Source organism: Temnothorax curvispinosus, unplaced genomic scaffold, assembly GCF_003070985.1.
Source record: "Temnothorax curvispinosus isolate PA1 unplaced genomic scaffold, ASM307098v1 QBEX01000740.1, whole genome shotgun sequence".
Classification (NCBI taxonomy): domain Eukaryota; kingdom Metazoa; phylum Arthropoda; class Insecta; order Hymenoptera; family Formicidae; genus Temnothorax; species Temnothorax curvispinosus.
In genome coordinates, this window is record NW_020210520.1 from 1,338,151 (window position 1) to 1,362,042 (window position 23,892).

The following is a 23,892-nucleotide window of genomic DNA, read 5'->3' on the forward strand; positions in this document are numbered from 1 at the left end:
ATTTATCCATAAAAGCGATGGACCCAAATTTTTGCGGTGGGCTCTCGGACTAGTAACATTGCCGAGAGAGATAGTGTTACTATCTGAAATTCTGCCAAAACGCGGAACACTTAAATACCTCTCGCGCGGAGAATCTTTCTTTAATATTTCATAGAATACTTGCAAAGTTATATCCCTGCAACCGTTATGTATCCTGGCCTTGCAGAAAATCTTCGTTAAAGAACGTAATTTGATATGTATAGAGTGATTAGATTATTTCGGCAACTACGTTAATCGGAATTCAAATTTCGGAATATTTAATTGATTTTGGAATCCGATCCTAAAATAAATGCAACGTTGTGGAAATTGTATAAATGCACGAAACTCCAAAAATGTAACATCTAGAGAGATGGAGGGAATATTTCATAGGAAAATATAATTTGAAATTAAATAAAAACGAATTGTGCGTTGTGAGACTAAATAAAACAGAATCACATGTCTATTTATTGCAGTTTTTTACTGCAGTTAACACGCGTGGAATTTATCAATCAAATAGATCGTGCAGTACAAGCTTTTCGAAATTTCCCCATCACTCGATAGTCGAGAGGTATGTTTGCACTGTCCTACCACACAAATGTACTCACTCTGATCATGTAATGTGCAATTGCCGTTTGCTTATGAGAAAGATATAAACAAAATTATACAATGTATTTTATACAATATATGTGTATATGTAAATTTATGATAAACGTCGGCAATTTTTCCCTGGGGAGAAACGCACATTTGTATTTGGAGGGTAGGACGCATAGCGAAAAACACCCCTTGACATTTACGCGGTCGAGTCCCAGCCTCTCTCTCTCTCTCTCTCTCTCTCTCTTTCTCTCTCTCGGCATTGTCGCCCGGATCTCGGCCCAGAATCCCAGAACGGAGCGCGTCGACGTCCTGGGACATTTCCCGGATTTTTCAATCGATATTGCGACGAGTCCTGTGACGTCACGGGAGTGTACCCGTGACGCCTACGAGCGCGAGTTGGCGCAAGCGCGCTACGCTACTGGGTTAATAGGTTGGTTATCGATCAGCAAGACGTCCGACAACATGTAGACTCGACTGCTCTACCCTCTCGCAATTCAATCTGACCCACCCTCGGTGGGTGCTTCCCCGCCAACTTCCATCGCCCCCCTTCGTTCTCCTTCGACCTCCCTACCTCAACAAACCACCCTTCCCTTCCATTCGTCTTCATCCCCCACTTGCATCTTCGTCTCCTCTCCTCTTGCTTCCCGGCCGCGATCGTCCTCGCTACTCGATCACTGACACTTTCAGAATTTCCATGCACCCTTTTCCGCGCCCCGGACGGAAAAGCGTGTATCGATTTATAAAGCCGTCTTTTTTCGCAAATTATTTTTTTACATCGGAAAATGATATCTTGTTAGTTTTTTCTGTCAGTGAGCACAGATCAATTATATAAATGAGAGAGAAAAAATAAATATATAATGCATTTTTAATAACGCGAGAAAAAATCTGGGAAACTTAAGATCAACCTATTAACAAATTTAGAAAAGCAATTCTACAAATGTGTATTAGTTTTAAAAAACTCAGTAGTAGATATATCTCAGTTATTATTATTACGATTAATATATGTTTTGAATGCAATCATATTATATTCGATAAGAATATGATTTGGATGACTCTTCCATAATTTTAGAATCTGAGAAAGCAATCATCATATATTGACTAGAACTTCCGTCTTAATCCTCTCTTTGCCGCAAAGATAATCCCAAAGAATCCAATAAAAATAATTCCCTTGATTGAAGTTTTTCACCCACATCGACTCTTAACCGAATTGTTTGGTAGCGATAAAGCGTGTATTTAAGGATCCCCACCTAAACCTGTTGATCCTTTTGTCCCGATACCCTCTCCTATCGGAAGACTCGCATTCTTCACGGCGAATTGTCTTCGTAATCAATTTTAGCTCGTCAGTGTAAAGACCAAAGCAAATAGCATTCGTTTAGAACTTTAAATTTAACCGAGATTTTATATTTGCGTGATAAAATACAATCTTTTTAAAGCAGGTAAACAAATGCGAACAGTTTCCAGAGTACAAGAGACGGAAAAGTAAGACGCTACTTCGTATGTCGCTTCTATCAGAATGCGGATTTCCGTTTGTTACACCTTTATAATTTCCCCGGGGATGTAAAGCACAATGCAGCTACGACGCGTATTGATATTTCTCAGAGGCGGCGAGAAATTTCGCGACTGCGCGACTTTCCTGAAAGGAAATCTCCGGGATTGCGTAAACGGACACGCGGACGTAAGTCAAGGGTGCAACCATCAGAAATATCAGAAAAGCGGCCTACCGAAATAGTGTTGTCGCGCGATACATATACTTACAGCCGGCACGGCGTTTTATTCTGGTACGCAAACGCGTCCGAATTGGAGAACGAACGATGACAGAGTAAGGCCAATAATTACGTTTCTCGGAAGGCCGCAAAAATAACGCCGGGATATAACGCGACTTGAATTTTTATTTCAGACGGTGACATTATCTTCGATAAATATACCCGCATCAAAGTCTCGTAATGTCAAAGGGTTACATTGTTAACAACGACTTGCAATAATAACTGCACAGTAGCAAACTGACAAATTCACACACGAATATAATTATATATCTAAGGTATAATTTACTAAATTGTATAATTTATTTGTTGCATCGTGCGTTAAAGGATAATTAACGACAGAACTCTTTACGATAATTCGCATCATTTTGACTTGTTCGGGATTCTCTCGTGGAGAAATCGACGATCGCGTTTTACCCCGCGCGCGGTCGTCATAAAAAAACACGCTATAATTTTTATTAAATGAAGTGCGACGTCGAAAGTTGCGCGAACGTCAGCAAAGATATCATCGTGTTCTGGGTGATATTTTTCGTAAACGGAATACCGGCAGAGGGAGAGAAAGAGCGTACGGGGGAACGGGGAACAGGGCGGAGTCCCGGTCGATATCAACCACGCGGTGGTCTCTGCTCTCCGCTCCCATGGGAACGGACACGAAAATTATATCGTCGTCGTCTACCATTTATGAAAATAGCATCGTAAAACACGACCTCGTGCGCCTCGCATTGAACGTGATTGTGAACTTGTCACGGTGCTTCCGGCACCGGAATATTTATCTTTGCCCTGTGCACCGTGGCTGCACTTGCGCGGCATCCCAATGCGATCCTCAACGAACTACAAAAGGCGCTTTAATATTACAAACAAGATAAAACCGCGCGACGAATTCGGGATACAGTCCGATATGGAAATGCTTTGCGGAAGTTACAAGTCGTCGCGACCTTACGATGCTGATGAAAAGTCTTATACGATATTATGAACGTTATAAATGCAATATGTGCAATGAGATGTAACGTTGTCATATAAAGATAAGACAAAGAAGTCAGAAAAACTGAATATCGAAGAAATAGTTTTTAGAATAAGTAATGAATTTTATACACCGAAGATTATACAGAATATTCCTATTTCTGAATTTAAGTAAACAACGACAATTTCATTATACTCCTTCTTGCGGTTATATATTTATTGTCCGTAAGAATATACAAGAATGGAAATTACACCGAGGGCTCGAGTCACGTTACGACAATTTGAATTAGCGGTACTCTCTCAACTAGCGGCACGAAATTATTTTTCCTCCGCTCGTTCCGCTCGCCGCGGCGAGAATCGCCGTTACATTAGCCGCATTATAAAAACGTACAAAAGAGAATGTGACAGACGGTCGAAGGAGTTCGTCAAGTACTTTGCATTCCGACCCTCGTAAACCAGGAAGCTGCGCATAAAAGGGGCATAAATGAATACTTAACGCCGATCGTAGCATACAGAGCTATTCTTTATTCTTTATTTAGGTCGAAATTTAATGTAGATTTAAAGCAACGAGTTCAGAAAGTTTTCGCCCGATCTCTTTGACGGAAGCTTCCTCTGTCGAGTCAGAAACGTTCAACTTGACATTTGAAATAACGCGTGTTCCGCGATCCTTTGTTTTATTAGTTTAGCGTCGCGACGCTATTATACCGATGATAAGGGCAAACATTTCTATCTGAAAAAACCCGACGTTCTAGATAACCTTGGCGTCATTGTAATAATATCGCTACTACACGCAATAATTATAGCGTGTAGACGCCTAAGGAATATCGTGAATGTCACATTTACTTTTATAGTCAACTCAGTATAAGTATCTGATATTAAAACAGAATGGCACGCTATTAAAAGGTCTGATTTATTAATAAAAAGAAATCATCAAAATTAAAAGTAAATTGACTTTTTTTGTTATAACAATTAATATCTTTAGCAATCTTTTTAATCCACGTAATATCACGTAATTATATCATATTTCTTATGGTCGCATACAGCGACATTTTTATGCTCAACGATGTCCGTCTGCTTTTCAAAAAATACGCGATCTTGTCTCTAATATAAAGCCGTAAAACCGGAGAACCGCGCGATAAGTTCGGAAGATCAGAAAAACAAGGATGTGTCATGTATGATTTATCATTCGTTATACACCGATTTTATCCTCAAGCGATCTTTTCCTGTCTTCTCCTCCTCCACCTACATGCACCGTCTTCTTCTCTCAAACACTTTTTTTCTGCAGCGGTTTCTTCCACAACTTTTATTACCCACTTTCGAAGTCACCTCACGACCTTTCAGACCCTCTGTCATCTCCCGTCGCATATAGGTGGATCGAAGCCGGGAAGAACATTTCTGCCGGCGCGACGAGGAGAGAGAGAAAGTCGCCGAGGGCATTTGAAAGTTCCGGGTGTATTTCTACTTCGTACAGGCGTATACCTAGTGCTCGCGGAGGATAAAATGCCGGATGACGAATGTCGCGCTGCGCGCGCGGGAAACCCCCACCGAAGTTTCGCGATTACAATTAAGCCGTCTGTGCATAAGTATATGGAAAAAAGCGTATGCGTCCGCTATCTTCGCGCGCGTTTATCAACCTGGAGCTACGCCCCCTTCGCGCTTCGTATACGAAAATTTTATTCTGGCGCCGCTTAAAGCTTTGAAATATGTGCACGGTGCGGATGAACGTTTCACAGTACTAAATAGCGGAGAATATTTCGGGAGAATATTCAGGTATCGCGTTAGTCATTATAATTCAACGCGGGAGTATCAAAGTATGCGCATTAGCATGCGGAACATAATAGCCCTCGCATATTTTTGAGCATGCGGTTATTGCAAGCCATTCTACAACTTCGGCCTCAGTTTCGTTAAAAGTCATTCTTCCCTAAAAGGATCTTGCGATAAAGAATTGAGTAATTGGATAAATGTTTATCACGTTGCAAATTATTTACGTTTTTCAATATATATAATCCTTATATCACATAAAGTGTAAATAATATTAGTATACCTAATATCATTGTAATGTATATAATGTACATAATATTAAAACATATTTTGAAAAAGAATATCTTTTATAACACGAATATCTAAAAGTTGATCAGTCGGCCGCAATATGCCAGGAACGGTTTCGGTAAATCCGGACGTCAAACATCGACTACGAAAAGGTAAACCGCGACGCAGCTTCGGACGACACGCGAGATTGCATGAAAAAAAAGTGTTTTCGGAAGTCGTCGACGAACTCCTATTTCCGCGGCGTGTATCGCGCGCAAACGTGGTCGTCGCATGCGAGCGAGTATCCCATGGGATGTGAAAAGAATGCGATATAAAAGAAGAAAGGAAAAAAAGAGAGAGAGAGAGGCGACGACCCTCCCCTATTTTCATGAACAGGTCCCTAGGGTAGTTTTCGCGCACGTGGATCGTCATATATACGGTATAGCCTCATCCCGTGGCTTAGGGACACGTGCGAAAAACTTCCACGATGCAAACGATCGTATCGAATTGAATTCACGAACTACGTCCTTCTTTCCTGCAAATCCGACTCCGGCATGGGAAGATGGAAATAGTAAGATCTCCTTGGAACCATCCCTCGTTCTTTCTCTCTTTTGCTCTCTCTTTCTCTCCTTCTCAATCGTCGGTATATTCCCCAAAATGGAGCAAGGACGAGGGACTTCTCGATCCCAGCGATCTGTCACACTCGCGAAACATCTATTTGAAATTCCCCGAAGGGCTTATCTCGCCCCGGCCACAAATCGTTTCCCTCTTCCCCGCAAACATAATAGTTAATGGAATGAGACTCTACATCTTCAGGGAAGAGCGAATGTCGATCATGGAAGTTAAAGTAATATGGCTTGAGAATTAGAAAAAACAATTTAATTATTATATTGCAAAATTATTTTCTTTTTAGATTCGTATAAATAAGTGAATTACGTCTCACTAATATACCTTCAATTAATCTACATTTTCGATGGAAAATGATGAAAATACAATCCAAAATCTGATTTTTATCGATATTTTAAGCAATAGAAAGATAATACACAAGATTATTTGTTTAATCTAATGTTAAACTATGTCATTTTCGCAATATGTTCTCAACTGACGTTACTTTACAACTCTAAAATGTATTTGTTTTCTTCATATACGAAACGGGGCACGGTCTAAAAATAGTGTATCACTTATCTTAGGCACACATAAAGATATGAAGGTACCAACGATAACCTGCATATGATTCTCTTTTAAGAAACATGTGCTTGCATGGTATTAATCTTGCATAATGGCGCTTACTTGGAATAAAAACTCTTAGATTAAGACTTTATTTACCGCGTGAGATATATATACACATATGTCGTTCAGAAAATAGAATTTATTTAAAATTCAATAAAATTGTACTTAAATAAATACCTATATATTTCATATTTTATAATTTTCCTAAGACTGACAAGTACTATCTCAAAATTAATATTTAAAATAAATATTAAAAGATTTCTTCAAACGTTACTCTTTCTATACGACACGTCATGCACACTACGTCATCGTCACGCCACGTCTGATTAGAGCTAATAAATGCAATAATATTTCATATGAAAGAAAATATTTGCACATCAGGGAAGCGAACCAATTTAGTCTTACGTATGCATACGTAAATGTACATCTGATAAGTGATAAGAATAAAACACTTAAATGCATTAGGCTAGTTTTAACTGTCTGTTATTTAAAAATTGGCGATAACAAAGTGTAATAGTCATCCACTGATGAAAATGTGTTTTAGCAAAAACGTTCTAACAATTTTCAGATTCTGTATCATCTCTTTAATCTCTTTCCATTTGATAATATAAGTTTTAAAATGTCCTATATATTATATTCTTTTAACCAACAAAGTAATGTATATTTTTACATCTGCATTTTGTTTTTCAAGAAAGATAACAAAAACAAACTTTTAAATCAAACTTGTTCAGAAATTTTTAACTCCGCGTTGCGGCAAGTTCGAGTAAATGTTCTATGTTGTAAATTCATCTTAAACCAATTTCTCATCGCGCCGAAGGAAAGGGTCCTTGAGGAAGAGAATAGGTCTTGATGTATTGATAAACGAAACGGGCACTGGAGGAGTTCTATTGAATCGCGGTAAACGTTTTCGCGACTCCCGACATTTACAAGGTCGGCGCTGAATGAAAATCTATGTAACGCGGAAAAAGGGCTTTTCGCCGTAAGTAAAGCGTGACGCCTGAAAAGAACAATGAGCACTCGAGCTTCAACGAAGTGCATAGCGTTTAGCGCAGTTGCTCGCTGAAGTGCTATTATTATTCCCTTTGACACGTGAACTCCTTTCCTTCTCTCGTTATTCTCCGTTAGAAGACTCAGCGAAAACGCGTTACAGTTATTTTCGCATTCCGTCACATCAACGGAAATGCAATGGCAACTGCAATTTGTATATCGAAACTTTGTTCGCTAATAATCAGAAATTTTAATGGATTACTTTTACGGGGAGAGAATAGTTATATCGTTATTATTATTATCGAACGGCTTTTATAATCGATAATATCTAATCACACACTAGAGTGTGATATATAATTTTCACACTCGTTTTCACACGATAATGATACGTCACGAGCGTGTTTGAGAACCTAAGGCTTGATACGACGAGACTGATAAAAAAAAAGCAAATTCTTTAAGAAAGTCTAAGAAATTGATAAGAATCTATCTTCCCGGTTGTTTCACGCGCATCAAATGGGGGTATCCTTATCTCGATGTTATCAGAAATGGTTAGGGAACTTTACCCCCAAGGTATAACGAGATATTCCTCGAAATTTATCTCGTAGTCAGTTTAGCTTTGTCGTTTCTTCGAGTTTCTATGTTGTTCTAAAAAAGAAAACGAATACACAATTTGAAAGTACAAAGCGAACACCTTGACCTCAACGATGCGATCATCACGTGCCGTACCAGAAATCTGAATTTAGCATTGATTACGCGCGGAGGCATTCATAAGACAACCTTCACTTTAGATGGAATTAGAACGTAGGGGCTTTGGATGCGCTTCTTCAACGTGAAGAGACTATCGACGCTGATCCCGAGGCATCAATTTATTCACGATACGTTTGGAAGATATGTATATCAAAGAAACCGAAGAAAAGAGAATTATCATGCTAACGCGATCAATGATTTTCTTTCTGCCTCGGCGGCCGGGCGACGTGACGTTAAGGTTAAAATTAGCAATGTAAATGCTTAGCACAAAGTGAACGCGGATAACAAGATGGGCATCGGTTCAATGGTGAAACTGATGCATAATCGAGAACGTTCCCGCTACAAGTATCCTTTAGTCCCTTTCAACTGGAGTGACGCATCTCCCGAAAATCTCTGTCGTTAGATGCTATACGAACTGCATATTAAATCGAAATTAAAATTAGCTGTCAAAGCGGAAATTTTTCTACGTAGAATCGTAGCAAACCTCACACTCCCATCTATACAAAATCTTGACGCTTTTAGGATTAATAGAGCGAATAGAGATGTGATTACGTACGCTATGCCGAAAGTTTGCAGTGACGTAACTATGCAGCAATATGCAGGAAAAGAAAAAAAAGGGCAGTAAGAAACTACGTAAAATCGCAGAGGCTCGAACTGACACAAAGTTCGATATTGGCTAGCATATCGTCGCAGACGGCACGCGTCGGCCATCTGTCTCACGAGTTGTCAGCAGCTCGGCAACTATCGAGAGACACGAAAAAAGGGATGGCTCGCTCGACTCTTCGATATCGGATCGATAGCTCGGCCGATCATATAAATTCAACTGCGGGCCGAGAGATAGAGAGAGGGTAGTTACCGCTCGTCAGACTTTACCGCCGACATCATCATGGCGACAGGATACGGTAGATTGGGATGTGCCCCGATCGTGTTCGGAATCTCCTCCGCGCTCATTCGCGCGATGAAATTCATGAGCAAGTGCGATCAGATATGACGGCAATAGAGTTCGTTCCTGTCACGGTATCGCCATGCCCACCCACCCGTCTTTTCATATTTCGCAACCTTGTCTCGCGTGCATCTTTGCAGTCCGTGATTCGCGCGATATCCTCATACATATATATCCCCATGCTAAAAATTCTTCATCCAAACAATCATTCTTTTGGTTGCGCATTTATTGAAAATGTGATTTAGGTGACATTATAATCGTGATAATAGAAATCGGGGCATTAATTCTGCGGTACGCGCATCGCAAAAAGATCGAGATGAATGTTTTTACACGAGTTATGGCAGAGACCAACGTTCGCGGTCTCGCATTATCACATAGTCCCTTATTATAACTCTCTCCCGAGGATAGGTAGAACGCGTTAAGTGGCAAAAAATCCGACGAGCACGCGAGGAAACTTGATCGATGGACGGTTCGTTACGTTCCGTTATGGCGATCTAATGCGACCATGTAGACCGGGAACACAGTAACAACGGTATGAAAATTCGCTTGAATTCGTATGTCATGCGGAAAATTGCGACTTTTCTCATACCTCTTCCTCTTTTCTTCGAATTATTTATGATCATAAAAGCCAAAATTTCTTTCGCCACCAACCGGAATATATTCAGGTGTTCTACTTAATTTATAGTTTTATTCATGCAAAACCTTCTTGGTTTAGAGGAATAAATTTCGCACGAACAAAACTGTACAATAAATAAAACGCATGAATATATATACCGACTAATGGCAATAACAAAATTTCAACTTTTATAATCATAAATAATTCGAAAAAATATTAGATTGTTTTACAATACTCCCTCCCATAGTAAAATACTTCCGTAGCACAGTCTAAAGACTAAAATTAAAAAATCCTAATACGAAGATAGTAATCGAGATTAGATTTCGAATCATACACAAACAAAGTTGGTAGTATAAAATTCGCGGACTTAGATCCGTAAGAGCATTTACACGCATATCAATATTGATAAGTAATAATTTCATATAACTCAGGTGACTTTATTCGGCTAATTTTGCCATTTTATTTGTTATGTGCTGAAATATATTATAGAATATATTATAGCAATCAGCTGATATTGATTATTAATAGCAAATTGTAACCGTACAAATTATTTAATTTTAATTTATATATAGAAAAGATGTATAACATTCATGGAGAAATTTTGTCTAATTCTTCCCATATTTTTTAAAATAAATTCAATACAATTATATAATTATTTTTACCGCCGTAAAATGTATTTCAATGTATTTCAATTTTCAATGAATTTCAACTTTATTTCAACGTAATATAAAATTGACTTGTCAAAAATATGGATAAATAGGCTTAAAAAAATTAGGATAAAACTGGTGCATTATAAGAATAGATATAATCAATAAATAATGCTTTCATTATGTTAAACATTTAATTAAAATATGTTGATTATTATTATTATTTATCAATTTTGCTATGCTTATTCTATCTGTAAAATACCTGTTTCTTCAAATTAAAAATTGTCAGTTTATCTTATAAATTTTCACGATTGATGTATCTCGTAATAATTCTGTCGTATAATATTTGAGGATCGTAACCTACATATTTATTTTAAAATAATAAATTTATGAGAGATGTTTTGTAATATTCTTGTATTTTTAATTTTACGCGCATATATATATATATATATATTTGCATATACATATATCTATAATATATCTATATAATATATATCTATAGTTTTCATAAATTTATTACCTTACATTAAAATATAAGATAATTCGACTCACCGATACGATGCGCAGCAGCGGAGTTCAATTACGCGCGTTGAACTGTAACATACAAATACATTCAAATTATGGAGAGCTCAAAATAATAAATATTGCCAAAAGTATAATTATTGCATGCACATAATTATAATCGATCGATTTCTTAACATAATAATAAATAAAACATTACTCACCTCAGGGTTGCTCCGCTGACGCCTGATGCCTCCCAGACCTCCTCCTCCTCTCTTGTACAACCGTTGTTTCTTTATATCACTCACACGATAACTACTCGCGAAAGTTTATATTGCGTACCGATCGCGCGGAACTTTGTATGACTCTTCCGTACCTAACCCGCGATATATCACAGCTTTCTGTATCTAAATTATTCATTTTTGCAATTCGTGCGCGTTATTTCGTACTTTCAATCCGAAAGCGATAGGCAAATTACATTTAAATCGGCGAGAAATGTAAAGCACAATATGTATTCAAAATAAAAAAAACGCATTGTGAGCATTATTCTAAATGTCCCGGCAAAACTGTAATCTGTAATTCTCATATTGCTTCGATTTCCGAAACGAATAAATCGCCCGAAGTATTTATACTTCAATAAATAACCATCGTTCCGATATGCTTAGACGTCGGTGATACGCGGGAGTTAATTAGTCATACGTTAATTGTAGGGACAGATCGCGTTTGACATCCTACTTGTCGCGATCGCGATTCGAGAGGTAATACATGGAACTCGGAGCGGCTCGCGCCGCTACCTGCTTGCTCGAACGTTGTCGTATGAATGATAACGCGGCAACCTTGCGTAAACACAATAGCGCGCGGTAAGCCGCGTTCAAAACAAACCAGTCGAACGTTACCGCATGTATTATGTCGCGCAATAAAATACACGCAGAATTCGTTATTCCCTATAGCTCAAATTACTCAATACTAAACAAGTGATATATTACGCGGCTTTCCATTCCGTTGATCACTCGATCCGCTAAGTCGTGTGTCACGTCGCTCTCAATCCTAGAACATTAAACAAATTACTTAATTAATTTAACCCGACGAAAAATTTAAAGCGCAATAAGAGATACATTTAAATTCAAGCATCAAGGGAAAAAGTTAATTTTATATTGCATGAAACAAAGTTAAAATAAATTGAAGAAATTAAAAATATTTATATACTATATACACTTGTGTTAAATTTATTTTTAAATATAAAAAGAAAGCACAGAAAGGAAAAATTGTGTTTGTAATATGTATGTAACATATAGAAACGTATATGTATTAGATAATTTACAAATAACAATTAAAATTAACTTATCAATATTAACTGAATAATAAAATTAGTATCATCCAAACTGCAAAAATTCGATAATAGATGATAAATTAGTAAAGGCATTTATTTACGGATTTGAACGCAATCTAATTTTAATCATTTATAATTCAATCGTTAATGTATACAATGCAACAGCATTGCAAACTTATTATTTTCAGGCTTCGGAGTGCGCACTTGCCGAAACGACCGTTAGGATTAACCGATTCGCCAATAATTACGGGAAAAGAAGGCCCTACTTAGATTTAGCTTTATGTAATGTGTAGGCAACGCGCTGAGGATGACCCCAAAAAGGGTTGAAACGTACGTATTGTAATTGACATTTGATTGACATTTTATTAAAAAGATTTTAGCGAAGATAATCTACGCTTGGCTCTTATTGCCTAATCAAGTTTAATATTTTATATACTGAGCCTTTAGAGATACCTATATTATTATTTTCATATCAAAGATTTCTAATTATAATCTTCAAAATTCGTTCTTAAATTATTACACAATAATCGAAGGGCATCACATGCACTTATTAGATATATTGAAAATTTATATTTCTTGTAATAACACGAAAACAGCTTAAATACAACAAATCATTCAGGATTTATAATCGAATTCTCACATTATGTTAGTATCCGAATCCGATGATACGATTCACGATAAAAAGATATATCTCTGTGCAAGATTTTCCATATTCCGTACACATTTTCGATAAGAACCAAAGGAATTAAAATCTTTTCGCGAGCTTTTTCGCATTTGATTATCCATTGTTAAGCGCCGTTCAGCTATCCACTTCCGCGATTATTATACGCGACACGTTTCAAATGGCGGTCCGCACACAAGACCAGAATCGCGATTTCCGTTGAAATTTATACTTTTCACGAAATATAAACTCACCCTTACGTGCGCGCAAGCTTATGTTCGTTCACGTAGGGGGCGAGAAGCAAATAAAAACGAATAGGACAACGCTATAAGCGGGGGTTCCGGCCAAATCGAAATCCTCACGTCGTTTTCGCAATTTTCTCACACACCGGTGAATCCAATCGAAGGATAGAAAACTGCTGACTACTACCGCTACTATACAATCGAGAATGTCACGTGACGATAATTTGCGGAAAACGAGAATGAGGCGAGAGTCAACCCATAAAAGCCACTTTCGATTTCGATGGAAATTGTCATAAGAGAGAGTCCGGTTACGTTAAGGTTGACATGATTCGAGTATAGGGGAGATCTTCGAGTACAATGCATAAATATAAAAGGCAGGACATTCGCAGTCTCATTGAACATCTCATTTCTTTTTATCACTTCGATATATACATATACAGGCGTCATAAACTATAATTAATTTAATTTACTAGGTACATCTTCTAAGGGCATTTCCGAAAAAATCACGAACATATCTAGTTGATATACGTTACATTTTAAACAATTCATGAATAATATATTTGCAAATAATAAATTGCGAGGCATATTACATTATAATACAAGAGATTCGAATTGTTTTCTAAAACGAAATTAAAACAAAGTATTTTTACATATTTCAGATATTTGTTGCCGGCCGATAAAGCGCGAGATCTTCAATGAGATAGATTCATATTTGTCCTCATCTATCATTCGCCTTCTATGAATTAATACAAAGCCATTGTATCTGCGTGTGACAGTTTCCAAATGGAAGGGAGAATCTCGGTAATCGTGCGCATCGTCATTCTTCACGTAAGCACGGCCGCATTATTACCGAGCTATCAAGCCACGCTGAGTGCTCATGAAATATGTCAGTTACAACATTTTCTAGAGACGATCTGGGAACGTAAATAAATTCCAAGTACGTGCCCCGGAGCACATTGAATTTCAGTGGCGGTGCTTCCCCACATTTGCAATATGCATTTCAGCTGATCCGATATCGAAGAATGGAAAGTTGTGACAAAAGATTACAAATCCGTGCCAAGGAATTCATTCGCTATATTTCAATTGTCCGGATCTTGTATATGGTCAATTTAAATCTCGGTATCAGACACGTTATCGTTACTTTCTACTGACGACGCGCCAAGTACATTTTATCTAACGCATCGAACGCGCTCTCGACCTTTCCGAATGAATTCGTGCTATCGTGCTATTCCTTTCCCATGTCGGGAACTAACGTAATCCAAAAGTTTCCGATTACCTACCGACGCATCGAAACTTTCCTGGCGAGCAAAACTCATTCCTCGGAATCTTCTCGCGGTTGCTTTGGTATCAATGGTATTCTGTTCGCCGTAACTTTCTATTCTCTCTTTAGTTTGATATCAGTTCAAAGAATACTCATAATTCTCAATTCCGACAGCGTCGAATATATTCTGTGTCATCGAAAACTGATATCACATAAACCATTAATATTATTAGAATCGTAGTATTTCAGTAAAAGATGAAATTATTAAAATGTTGTTTATAGTTTATATAATTGTTAATTATAATAACAGCTATATCCTCAAGTATCAAATAGAATTTGTTCTCTTTATGTTGGAGTCAGTTGATCGAGTTCAAAGATCCAGTTCAAAGATCAGTTACTATAATAAAGGACAATTACATTTACATAAATTATCTCGTAGTTTATATAAATATATATATATATATATAGATGTGGGTGTGTGTATTTCTCGTGTTGCTGAAAACGTCGAAGCAACTCCCGAGCAATTCACCTGTAATTGAATCGTGCGTCAATGTCAGATGCATTTCATCATCAGGAGCAGTCTGTTACATCTTGGATAGTTTCAGAACTTCGCATTGCGCACATCACAGATATCTTGTCATGTTCAAATTGTACAAGTACCGTCCGGAAGTTATTCGGTTATGCATGGCACATTAAATCACGTAGCGAATTTTTCGTACCGAACAACAAATTTGATAATTGTGTGAAAACATAGTGATTTTCATTTTCAAATCATTGTTGAAATGATAATTTGTAAATCAAGAACATGTATGTATACGCACGATTTTTATAGAGACACATTGTCGATATTCAGTCATAAAAGCTCACGCGCCGATACGCTTTGCGCATTAAATCAATTTTGCGAGCGATGTGTCAGCGATGTCACGGCATTTTATGCAAAACTGCTTGCCAACGATTAAACATGGCATCGACATTAAAATGAACGATAATTCCATTCATGCGAGCGCACGTAGATAATCGGAATCGACAAGCGTATCGCAGCTGTACATATTACTGGCTGGAATATTCTTTCTTTTATTTCGGCCTCGACATAGACAGCTGAATATAGCGATAGCGATCTACTCGTCCGTTCACGCTTAAAGTGTGTGCGGATCAAGGCGTGACATCGCTGAGGGAGCCGATTATATCGCGTAAAGTACATCGCGTTAATCCGAACCACGAGAGTGGATTTCGTGACTAATTGCGCTAATTTCGTCGGATAACACCGGAGATAGAATCCGGCTCGTCCGGTCAAGTTGCGCGTGTCCGCTTTAAGCACTCGATTTTCCCCGGGAGAATGAAAAACGATCCCGGCTTTTGCGAGCTTAACAATCACGACCGATGTAGCTCTCTGTTTACATTTGGATTCGCGCGAAAGTTCCATTCGTCTTCCGGAAAGGACCGTTTTCCTCCTACGCTTTTCCAATTGAAAGAAAACGCTCGACCGAAATCCAAGTCCACGCGCGTGCGACCGGACGGAGGGCGGACTTTTGTTGTCGCATAACAATAGCGCCGGAAGAAACGTCTCGTTCATCATATCGGTCGGACATAAATAATCCTACCGACCCGCGCGGCGTGAGTTATGAAACGCGGAATATAACGAATGTTACGTTACTTTGTTCTAGCGTATACGTGATGCGTGCCGCGCATGCATTCTCGTGTTGTCGCGTATCCCGAGTCCGGAAACATAACGCACGGCTGCATCGAGCTGCTCGATATCGTTACCCGATATCGCTCGGAATCTTCGCGAATTCTCCAGCGAAATTTCGTTCGCGGGATACATAACGAGAGAGAGCGCGCGCGCGCGCTCTCGCGTTTCTATGTATTCCGGCGTGCCGCCGCGCGAATCGATCGCCGACGTGCGATATGTAAATGCGAGAGAGTCCGCTTTGCCGAACAACCGAATGGCCGTAACTGGCGAGTTAGTTAGCTGCTGCACGTGTCTGCGCCGAGTTAGTTTGCAGGAAAGGTCGCCGCCGCGCCACGCCGCCGCGCGCGAATGCCGTGCATCACGCGGAATTGCACGGAAACGCCGTTCCGTAGGATTCAACCGATCCGCGATTATTCTCGGAGCATGCTCGCGAATATCACGGATTAATGCCAGACTCGAACGCTCGCGGCGATGAAAATACCGTTCTATGCAAATATTTGAGCGAAATTTGGAGAACAGTTCAACGAAGTGTTCGGTAAACGATAATGAAATATCTGATGCAAAGTTGTCGAAAAATATATATGGGAATGATTTAATTACAAGATATTAGATTTATTAAAATTTCGCAAAAATTTGGCAAGGATCGTTTAATGTAATATTCGTGGCGATTAAAATCGGCAAAATTATTAGTATTATTTTCTAGAGCTAATTAAATAATTATCTAGGAGACGGAGTGTAATTTCAACAACAGATATTTCGCAGCTGCGAAACATCAAATATACACACATATATAAATGTAAGTAATGTATAATGTGTAATTACATAATACATTGCGCTTTATATTATACATACACAATGTGCAACGTTTTGTTATAGCCGCACATAACCGACCGCATTCCACAAATATTTTATGTTTATAGCATTAAGTTCTAGTAATTCTCCCCATGTTAGGCATGTCGTTGGTAGTCGCATTCATCTTTTGTAACATGCATGTTTAACGGAGAGCCACGATATAAAGCACGCAATATTTCATGGACTGCGCATAACCAGTTCCATAAACGGCTTATGCTAATAACAGTAATAAGTTCCATTAATTCTTTCTATTGTGTACACATATTATTGACAGTTGTACACAAATTTTGTAATGTGCATCTATCATTAACTGTAATATAAAATGAGTAACATTGTTGAATTCTTCTGCAACTGCTTATTATTTTAAAATAATTCATGCTCATAAAATTAATTTTAGCTAATTGTTGTTGATAAATTGATCAAATTATTAATAAAATATTCTTTTCATTTTTTCATGAAAGGAAAAAACAGACAGTTTTATTTTTCTTTCATTCTTCCCTCAAAACAATAGGTACATTGTTTGAAGTAGAAAACAAGAGGGAAAAGATAACTTTTCTATTAATTTTTAAATTAAAAAATGTAAAGCGCGTATTATCATAAATTAATATTAGTTGATGATAGTGCAAGATATAATCAATACTCCACTTACTATAAAATATCAAAAGCCATTTGAGAAAAAAAATCTAATTTATTTACTTCTACATTAATGATCAGATATTAATAAATTTTTTGCAATAATATAAAATTTTGTTGCGTGTTGGAGCTTTAAAAATAAACAGTCCATAGGCGTGCCAATATTTTTGACGAAATAATAAAGTTTTTTAATGTAATATCGTTGTAACGCGTGTCGTCATTGGCTAAATTTGCCATTTATAAACAATCCAAGCGGCTTAGAACCGGATTGTAAAGTTTAATGAACCACTGCAAAAGCACGGACAAAAATTATTTTACTCCCTTTCTTCCCGCGGCGTACAAGCTTCCGTTAATCCGCACTCAGGAACGCAGCATCCTTTGTAATTACAACCGATCCTGGTTTGCAGTTACCTCCCGGACATTACTCGAGTACCTCGAGTACATAGGAAAATCGAGCCTTCGCGAAGACGGGACGAAGGGAGGGACGGACGAGAAACTTTGCGGTCGCCGCTCGAAGTGGCGTGCAGACGGGAAGAGCGTTCGCGGGAGAGCAGAGAAAGCCGAGAAGATGCAAGAGAGGATTGTCGGCTCTCCTCCCGATAATTGGCAAGCCGCAACAGTCGCGCCGATTGCAACGGCAATAACCTAGATCGGGAATGGTTGCGGCGCGCGCGATAACCCACATATATACAGTATATACGCCAGTATCGACGAAAGGGGTCAAAACGAGAGGGTCGAAACACTCCCGGATTCGGTTCTTGGGCCCGATACTCGTAACCAGCATCGCCACAAAGCTGGATTAACCGCGGTGCTCCCTCGGAATACCTCGTAAACGCGTTAACCGAGTAGATGGCCCGAGGATATACCGGGCATTTTAACAACGCGGCGTAAGATTTGTTTACTTTAAAATTGCACACAAGCTTAAAACTGTCAAAAGTCCAAAGAGCCTCGATAAAATTTGCAGCTCCGAAATTAGAGAAAAATAACTTCTCATTTAAGCAGCACAGCAAGAATTAGATTTTATTTAGTTTTTTTTTTTTTTTCACTTTTCCATCATTAATTCAGGTTTGAAAAAGATATGCTCGACAAGAAGATGTCTGGCAATCAAAACTACTATAAAACTTCGCTCTTAAAACGTTAACGATGATTAGCCAGCACTGTGCATCTCGTGGATTACGATTTATTTTATTGAATATTTTTGCTGATTTGAAATTTCGAGGGAGATGCGCATTCAAATTAACCGGCTTGAAATAAACCGTCGGATGTGCAGCGGAACGAAAGAGAGCCATTAAGTGAGAAATAGGACACTGAAATAAAAGAGTATAAAATAAAACGCCAGAATGATGCTATCGAATCGGCCCGCGTGTACCGCTCCGGCGCTCTGATCCAAAATTACATGTAAATTAACAGACGATCTCACAAGGCTAAGCTTTAGCGGGATGCGTCCATCGATTTGCTATAATCGATGCGGCATGATAGCATTATCATTGTTCGCGAAAAGGTCATAGGTTAAAACCGCCCCATTGGCCATCGAAATTAAAAAGGTATGAAGACACTCGCGCATATAGATGCTGCGAATATATAGTCAAATTCGCACGGACGTTGTCCGTAATTTTTACCGTAATAAATTTTTACGCACCTTCTAAAACGAATACGAGCGAGTGGCATATTATTGCCCGCTTCGATCGCGAATTTGAGCTGTTAAAAGTTCACGTTTTACGTTTTATCGTCGCTTCCTCTTCATTTAAAAAAAATAAAAAAAAAGATAAAAAAAAGCAGAAAATTTTTCAGCACACTTTTGAGTTTTACTGTCTGTTGTATTTATAAACTGTAATATATACGGTCGATGATATGCGAATCTAATAAAATTGTTCGAAACGTAGGAAGTATAAAATGTAATCCTCCCAATTGCGTATTTTAACAACTTGACCCACTTTACTCTCCTTCTCTCTCATAAATCGAAATATAAAATGCATATTACTAAAGTACCTAAGGCATTTAGATCTGAAATAAATTGCTAAAAGACCGCGGAAGGTATTTCGTGACTTTGATTATTGTTAACGTGTTATCGTATTTGGATGAATAGAAACATAGAAGTTCTGAGGCTGGGAAGTCGATGCAACAGGAAATTAATATAACAGCGTTCCCATGCAACTCCACTCTGCGTTATTCCGCGTTATCGTTTCGACATGATCGAGGTGGACGATTTCCGAAATCAACATCTCGGTATACGAATGCACGCCCGAGGTGGAGGGTGAGAGCGCAGTCCTATCCTCGGGTCGACGATTGGTCCGGGGTAGCGCGTGCTGTACAGTCGTGACGTCAGTCCGTGACGTCACTGTACGGTTTCCTAGCAACCGCGGCTGAAATCCCAGCACGAGCACGCTGAAACCTGGAGCTGCACGTATATGCAACCGCGGGTACTCTTCGGGGGTGAGAGTGAGAGGCCCATGCCCGGGCGCACAGTGCGAGCTAAACTTACCCCTCCCCCTCTCCCTCCCTCCTCCGCCCTGCATATACACCCACACCGTTCCCTACCATTTCTCGATAGTGTTGCGCGTCCTTCTCTGTCGTCGCCCCAGTTTGTGGATCCGTCTCCCCGAACTACCCTCGCACCGTCGGTCTCCGTTCACTGCGTTTGCAAGCAAACTCCCGGGAGCGAGATTGCGTCGTGACGTCACAACGACCAGCGGTGGGAGGGAAGAAAAGGGGGATGATGGAGCGGGGAAATACATGTGCTGTTTGATCCTCGCTTGTGTCGCGTACAGGTGACAAACGCAGTTTGATTATGTGGCCATTTATATCGCGGCACACCCTTTTCGTCTCTTTTTAAAGCGGAAGGTTAGAAAAAAGGAGAGTCGATTTTGTAAAATAGCAAAGCATCGATCGCCTTCACTAATTTTTATATATCGTTAACATTTTGAGGAGAGTGACGTGACAATTTATTTCATTGTGATAAAGAAAATTTTGATACAAGGAATAAAGAATTCATTAATAAATTCAATTGTTAAAGTATATGAAATTTTATCGCAAAAAAATAGCGTACAGAAGAAAATCTGTTTTATAGCTACTACATAGTCGGGGGTATGTATTCGACGGGTTGTTAACCCGGGGGTTGTGGCCCAAAATTGAATCGCCGATGGCACCGCGCCAAGAATGCCACGAATCTTCACAAGATTTAGATTTATTACCAGATTCATTGTGCTAGTCTCTTTCCGTATCTATTTTATTGCAATACCAAACAAAATCCCATTGGCAGAATTTTGACAAATATATATTTCAGTTACATTAAAATATACGACAACATCAAAGATAGATATTTCGTTCGCGCTCGGATATATGTCGGTATACGGGTTAACGTGTAATTTAGTTAACGTTAACGTCTCCCCAACGTAAGAGATACTGCGATGCACTTGTGTGTATATGCGCGCGTGTATGTGCGCGCAACGCTTTCAGAGATAATAAAATTAGGATGGCACTGGAGTATATCGTGTGATTTGTTAAAGTATACGTACCACGCTGGTAAACCGCTAGTAATATATATTTGCAGAAATTCTATATGGAAAGATTTACCGTTATATAGGTCTTAAAAGAGTTATGTAACAAACTGAGGATGTTTTCCAAGCAACGGTAAAAAGATTCTCGAGCAAATGTATGAAGACCGAGCAGATTGTTATCGGTCCCAATTGCTCGATTTAACTTTCCACGATCAAGAACCACAAAAAGCGACGCTTCTTTTGGGGAACCTGAGAGAAACAGAGAAATAGAAGAAAAAAGAGGAAAACAAGGAAAACAAGGAATTTTCTTAATGGCTTTCTCTTAATTAAGATCTCGAAGTTGGCGGCACATCGTGAATCCTTAATTAGTAGTAATGTTGCCCTCCGCTCGACTACTACCTCGTCAAATCTCACTCATTAGTACATACTATAGTCTCCTTGGCCGACTCGAGTTGCCTCTTTTCTGTTTCAAAGGTGAAGCCACGAAACTGAAGTTCATCTCTCAAGGAAGTTTTGCCGAGCGAAGAAAAAGGAAATGACAAGGAAGGACTTCCTGGTTTTCTTAATTAGTTTCGTACTGAATTACTCGAACTGTGAACTGTTGATTTAGGCACAGCGGTCAGATAATGCAAATCTTTTATTCTATATTTTATTAATTCTGTGAATCGAGTATAGTAAAATAATTCTCTTGCAATAATTTAAACAATATAAAAGTGATAAAAAAAAATAAAAGCAATATACGATGTAAAGAAACAGATTTTTATATATTTTTCTACCGAAAGTCTTTTAATATGAAAGCAATGAATATTCTCCGCTTATAAAATCACTTGTCAAGCTCGAAATGAATAAAAACTGCATTATATGTATTGTAACTTTTTTTAATCGCTGTAAATGCCGATATATCTGAAGTACTTAATAATATTTAGCTCTTTTTTAATACTTTTCACGTAAAACTTTTCAAATAAAACCGGTACCGGTTCATTATTACGTAAAATTAAATCGTTTACATTCTTATTCCCCTCTCGTGAATTTAAGAGCTCACTCGAGTAATGTTTCGAAACGGATGTTTCTGCGTGTTTTATTTTCGGCCTTTCCGTTTTCCTACGGGCAGCTGTTTTATGCGATTTCCTTTATTTTCTCTCTTAACTCCCTGGTCTTAAAAGCTTTCGCGTTTTCCAGCATCGCACGGCGGTGCTGGATTCTATATTTCTGCGCTCGCAATTATAAAAATGTTATTGCGAAACGCCACGGACGAGAAACGGCGAAGCGATGGAGAGCGAAAGAATCGATACGATGGGAAAAGAATGAGAAACAGCGAACTATGAAGAAAGTTGTACGACAAGACCAGGTGGGAGGAAGGGGAATAGAGAAGCGCCTCGATTTAATTCCGTTAATCCTCGCTTGCATTTTCTGAGTTGACTACATTTCGTATTACCTTGCAGTTACACTCCGCGAGTTGACTCATTGACTGTATTACATATAATTTTAGCTCAGAAAACGCTTTTACTTAGTTCCCCTGAACATAGCTAAATCAGTATAAATATCTAGTTTCATTCTATAATTAGCGCAATTGTCACATTTGTCACGCGATCATTGATCAAATTGCGAACGTTCGATTCATCGCACGAAGAGGGCTGCGACAGGTTGAACTTCGCATAGTTGTCCTGGTTACGATCCGTTGAAGTGCCGATGATACATCCGTGAGTGGATCGTAATGGCGAATTATTAGGCTACTCGGCAGCCTCTTGCGGTCTCTCGTTATTGAGTCTTGCATCCAACAAGAGGGTGCAAACGAGACGACGAAAGACAAGTGGAAGGATAGCATCGGTAATCACAATTGCGAGAAATTGTCGTACTACAGTTAACGACGGGTAATAAACAATAAAACGGCATCTTATTTTAAGTGTCATCAAAATCTAATAATTATACGAGAAAGATGTATAAAAGAAAGAAGAGGAAGAAAAGAAGGAGACTGAAGAACTACAATATTCGATAAATAGCTTAATTGAATTTAAACGTAATATTCCATCTACATATAAACTGTATAGATTGCATATTTTAAGCTGCAACGTTTCAATATTCTGACTTGTGCTGACGCATCACATCTATATTTATTGCAAATACTTATACATGGCTAATAATTTTATCTTTCTTTAATTTATGTTCACTGTTTATATTTGATAATTTGAGTTAAAAGATAAATAAGACCTGCAATCATATTCAAATATGCCATGGCAGAAAAAATGCAAATATTTATATATAATTAATGTAATGCATAATCATAATGTTATGTATTATTATGAACATAATATCACAAATATTATTTTAATATGCCACAGATTAAGCATTGCCATAAATTGAAACTAAAAAAGAAAAACGGAATACTGCAACATTGTAGGTCGACTGATACGTTAACATCACGCGTTCCTTTTCTCCAAAAATAAATAATAAATATTTATTTTTATAATAATTAAACAAAAAAATTTCGGTATGATTATAGTTGATTTGTTAAAAAAATGACTGAACGCTCGATAAATGCAAGCCAGATGGATGGATTGAACAGTGAACAGATGCAGATCAAGATATGTAGAGACGCTGTATTGTCCCGTTAATCGTTGCAAGGTGACATCGTTTATCGATGCGTACTAACGAGGAGACGGTATAGAGATGGAATGGGAACCCCTTTGGCGGTAAT

At 38.4% G+C, this 23,892-nt stretch overlaps 1 protein-coding gene across 1 annotated transcript in view; it reads right to left on the reverse strand.

Moving 5' to 3' along the window:
* LOC112457592 (protein Tob1-like) overlaps window positions 1-23,892 on the reverse strand; it is a 175,757-nt gene that overhangs the window by 138,384 nt on the left and 13,481 nt on the right. Inside the window, exons 2-3 of the mRNA XM_025020759.1 lie at window positions 11,256-12,078; window positions 11,083-11,124 (exon numbers count right to left, since the gene is read on the reverse strand). The gene's annotated coding sequence lies outside the window, so the exon portion shown is untranslated. The remainder of the gene's footprint in view (window positions 1-11,082; window positions 11,125-11,255; window positions 12,079-23,892) is intronic.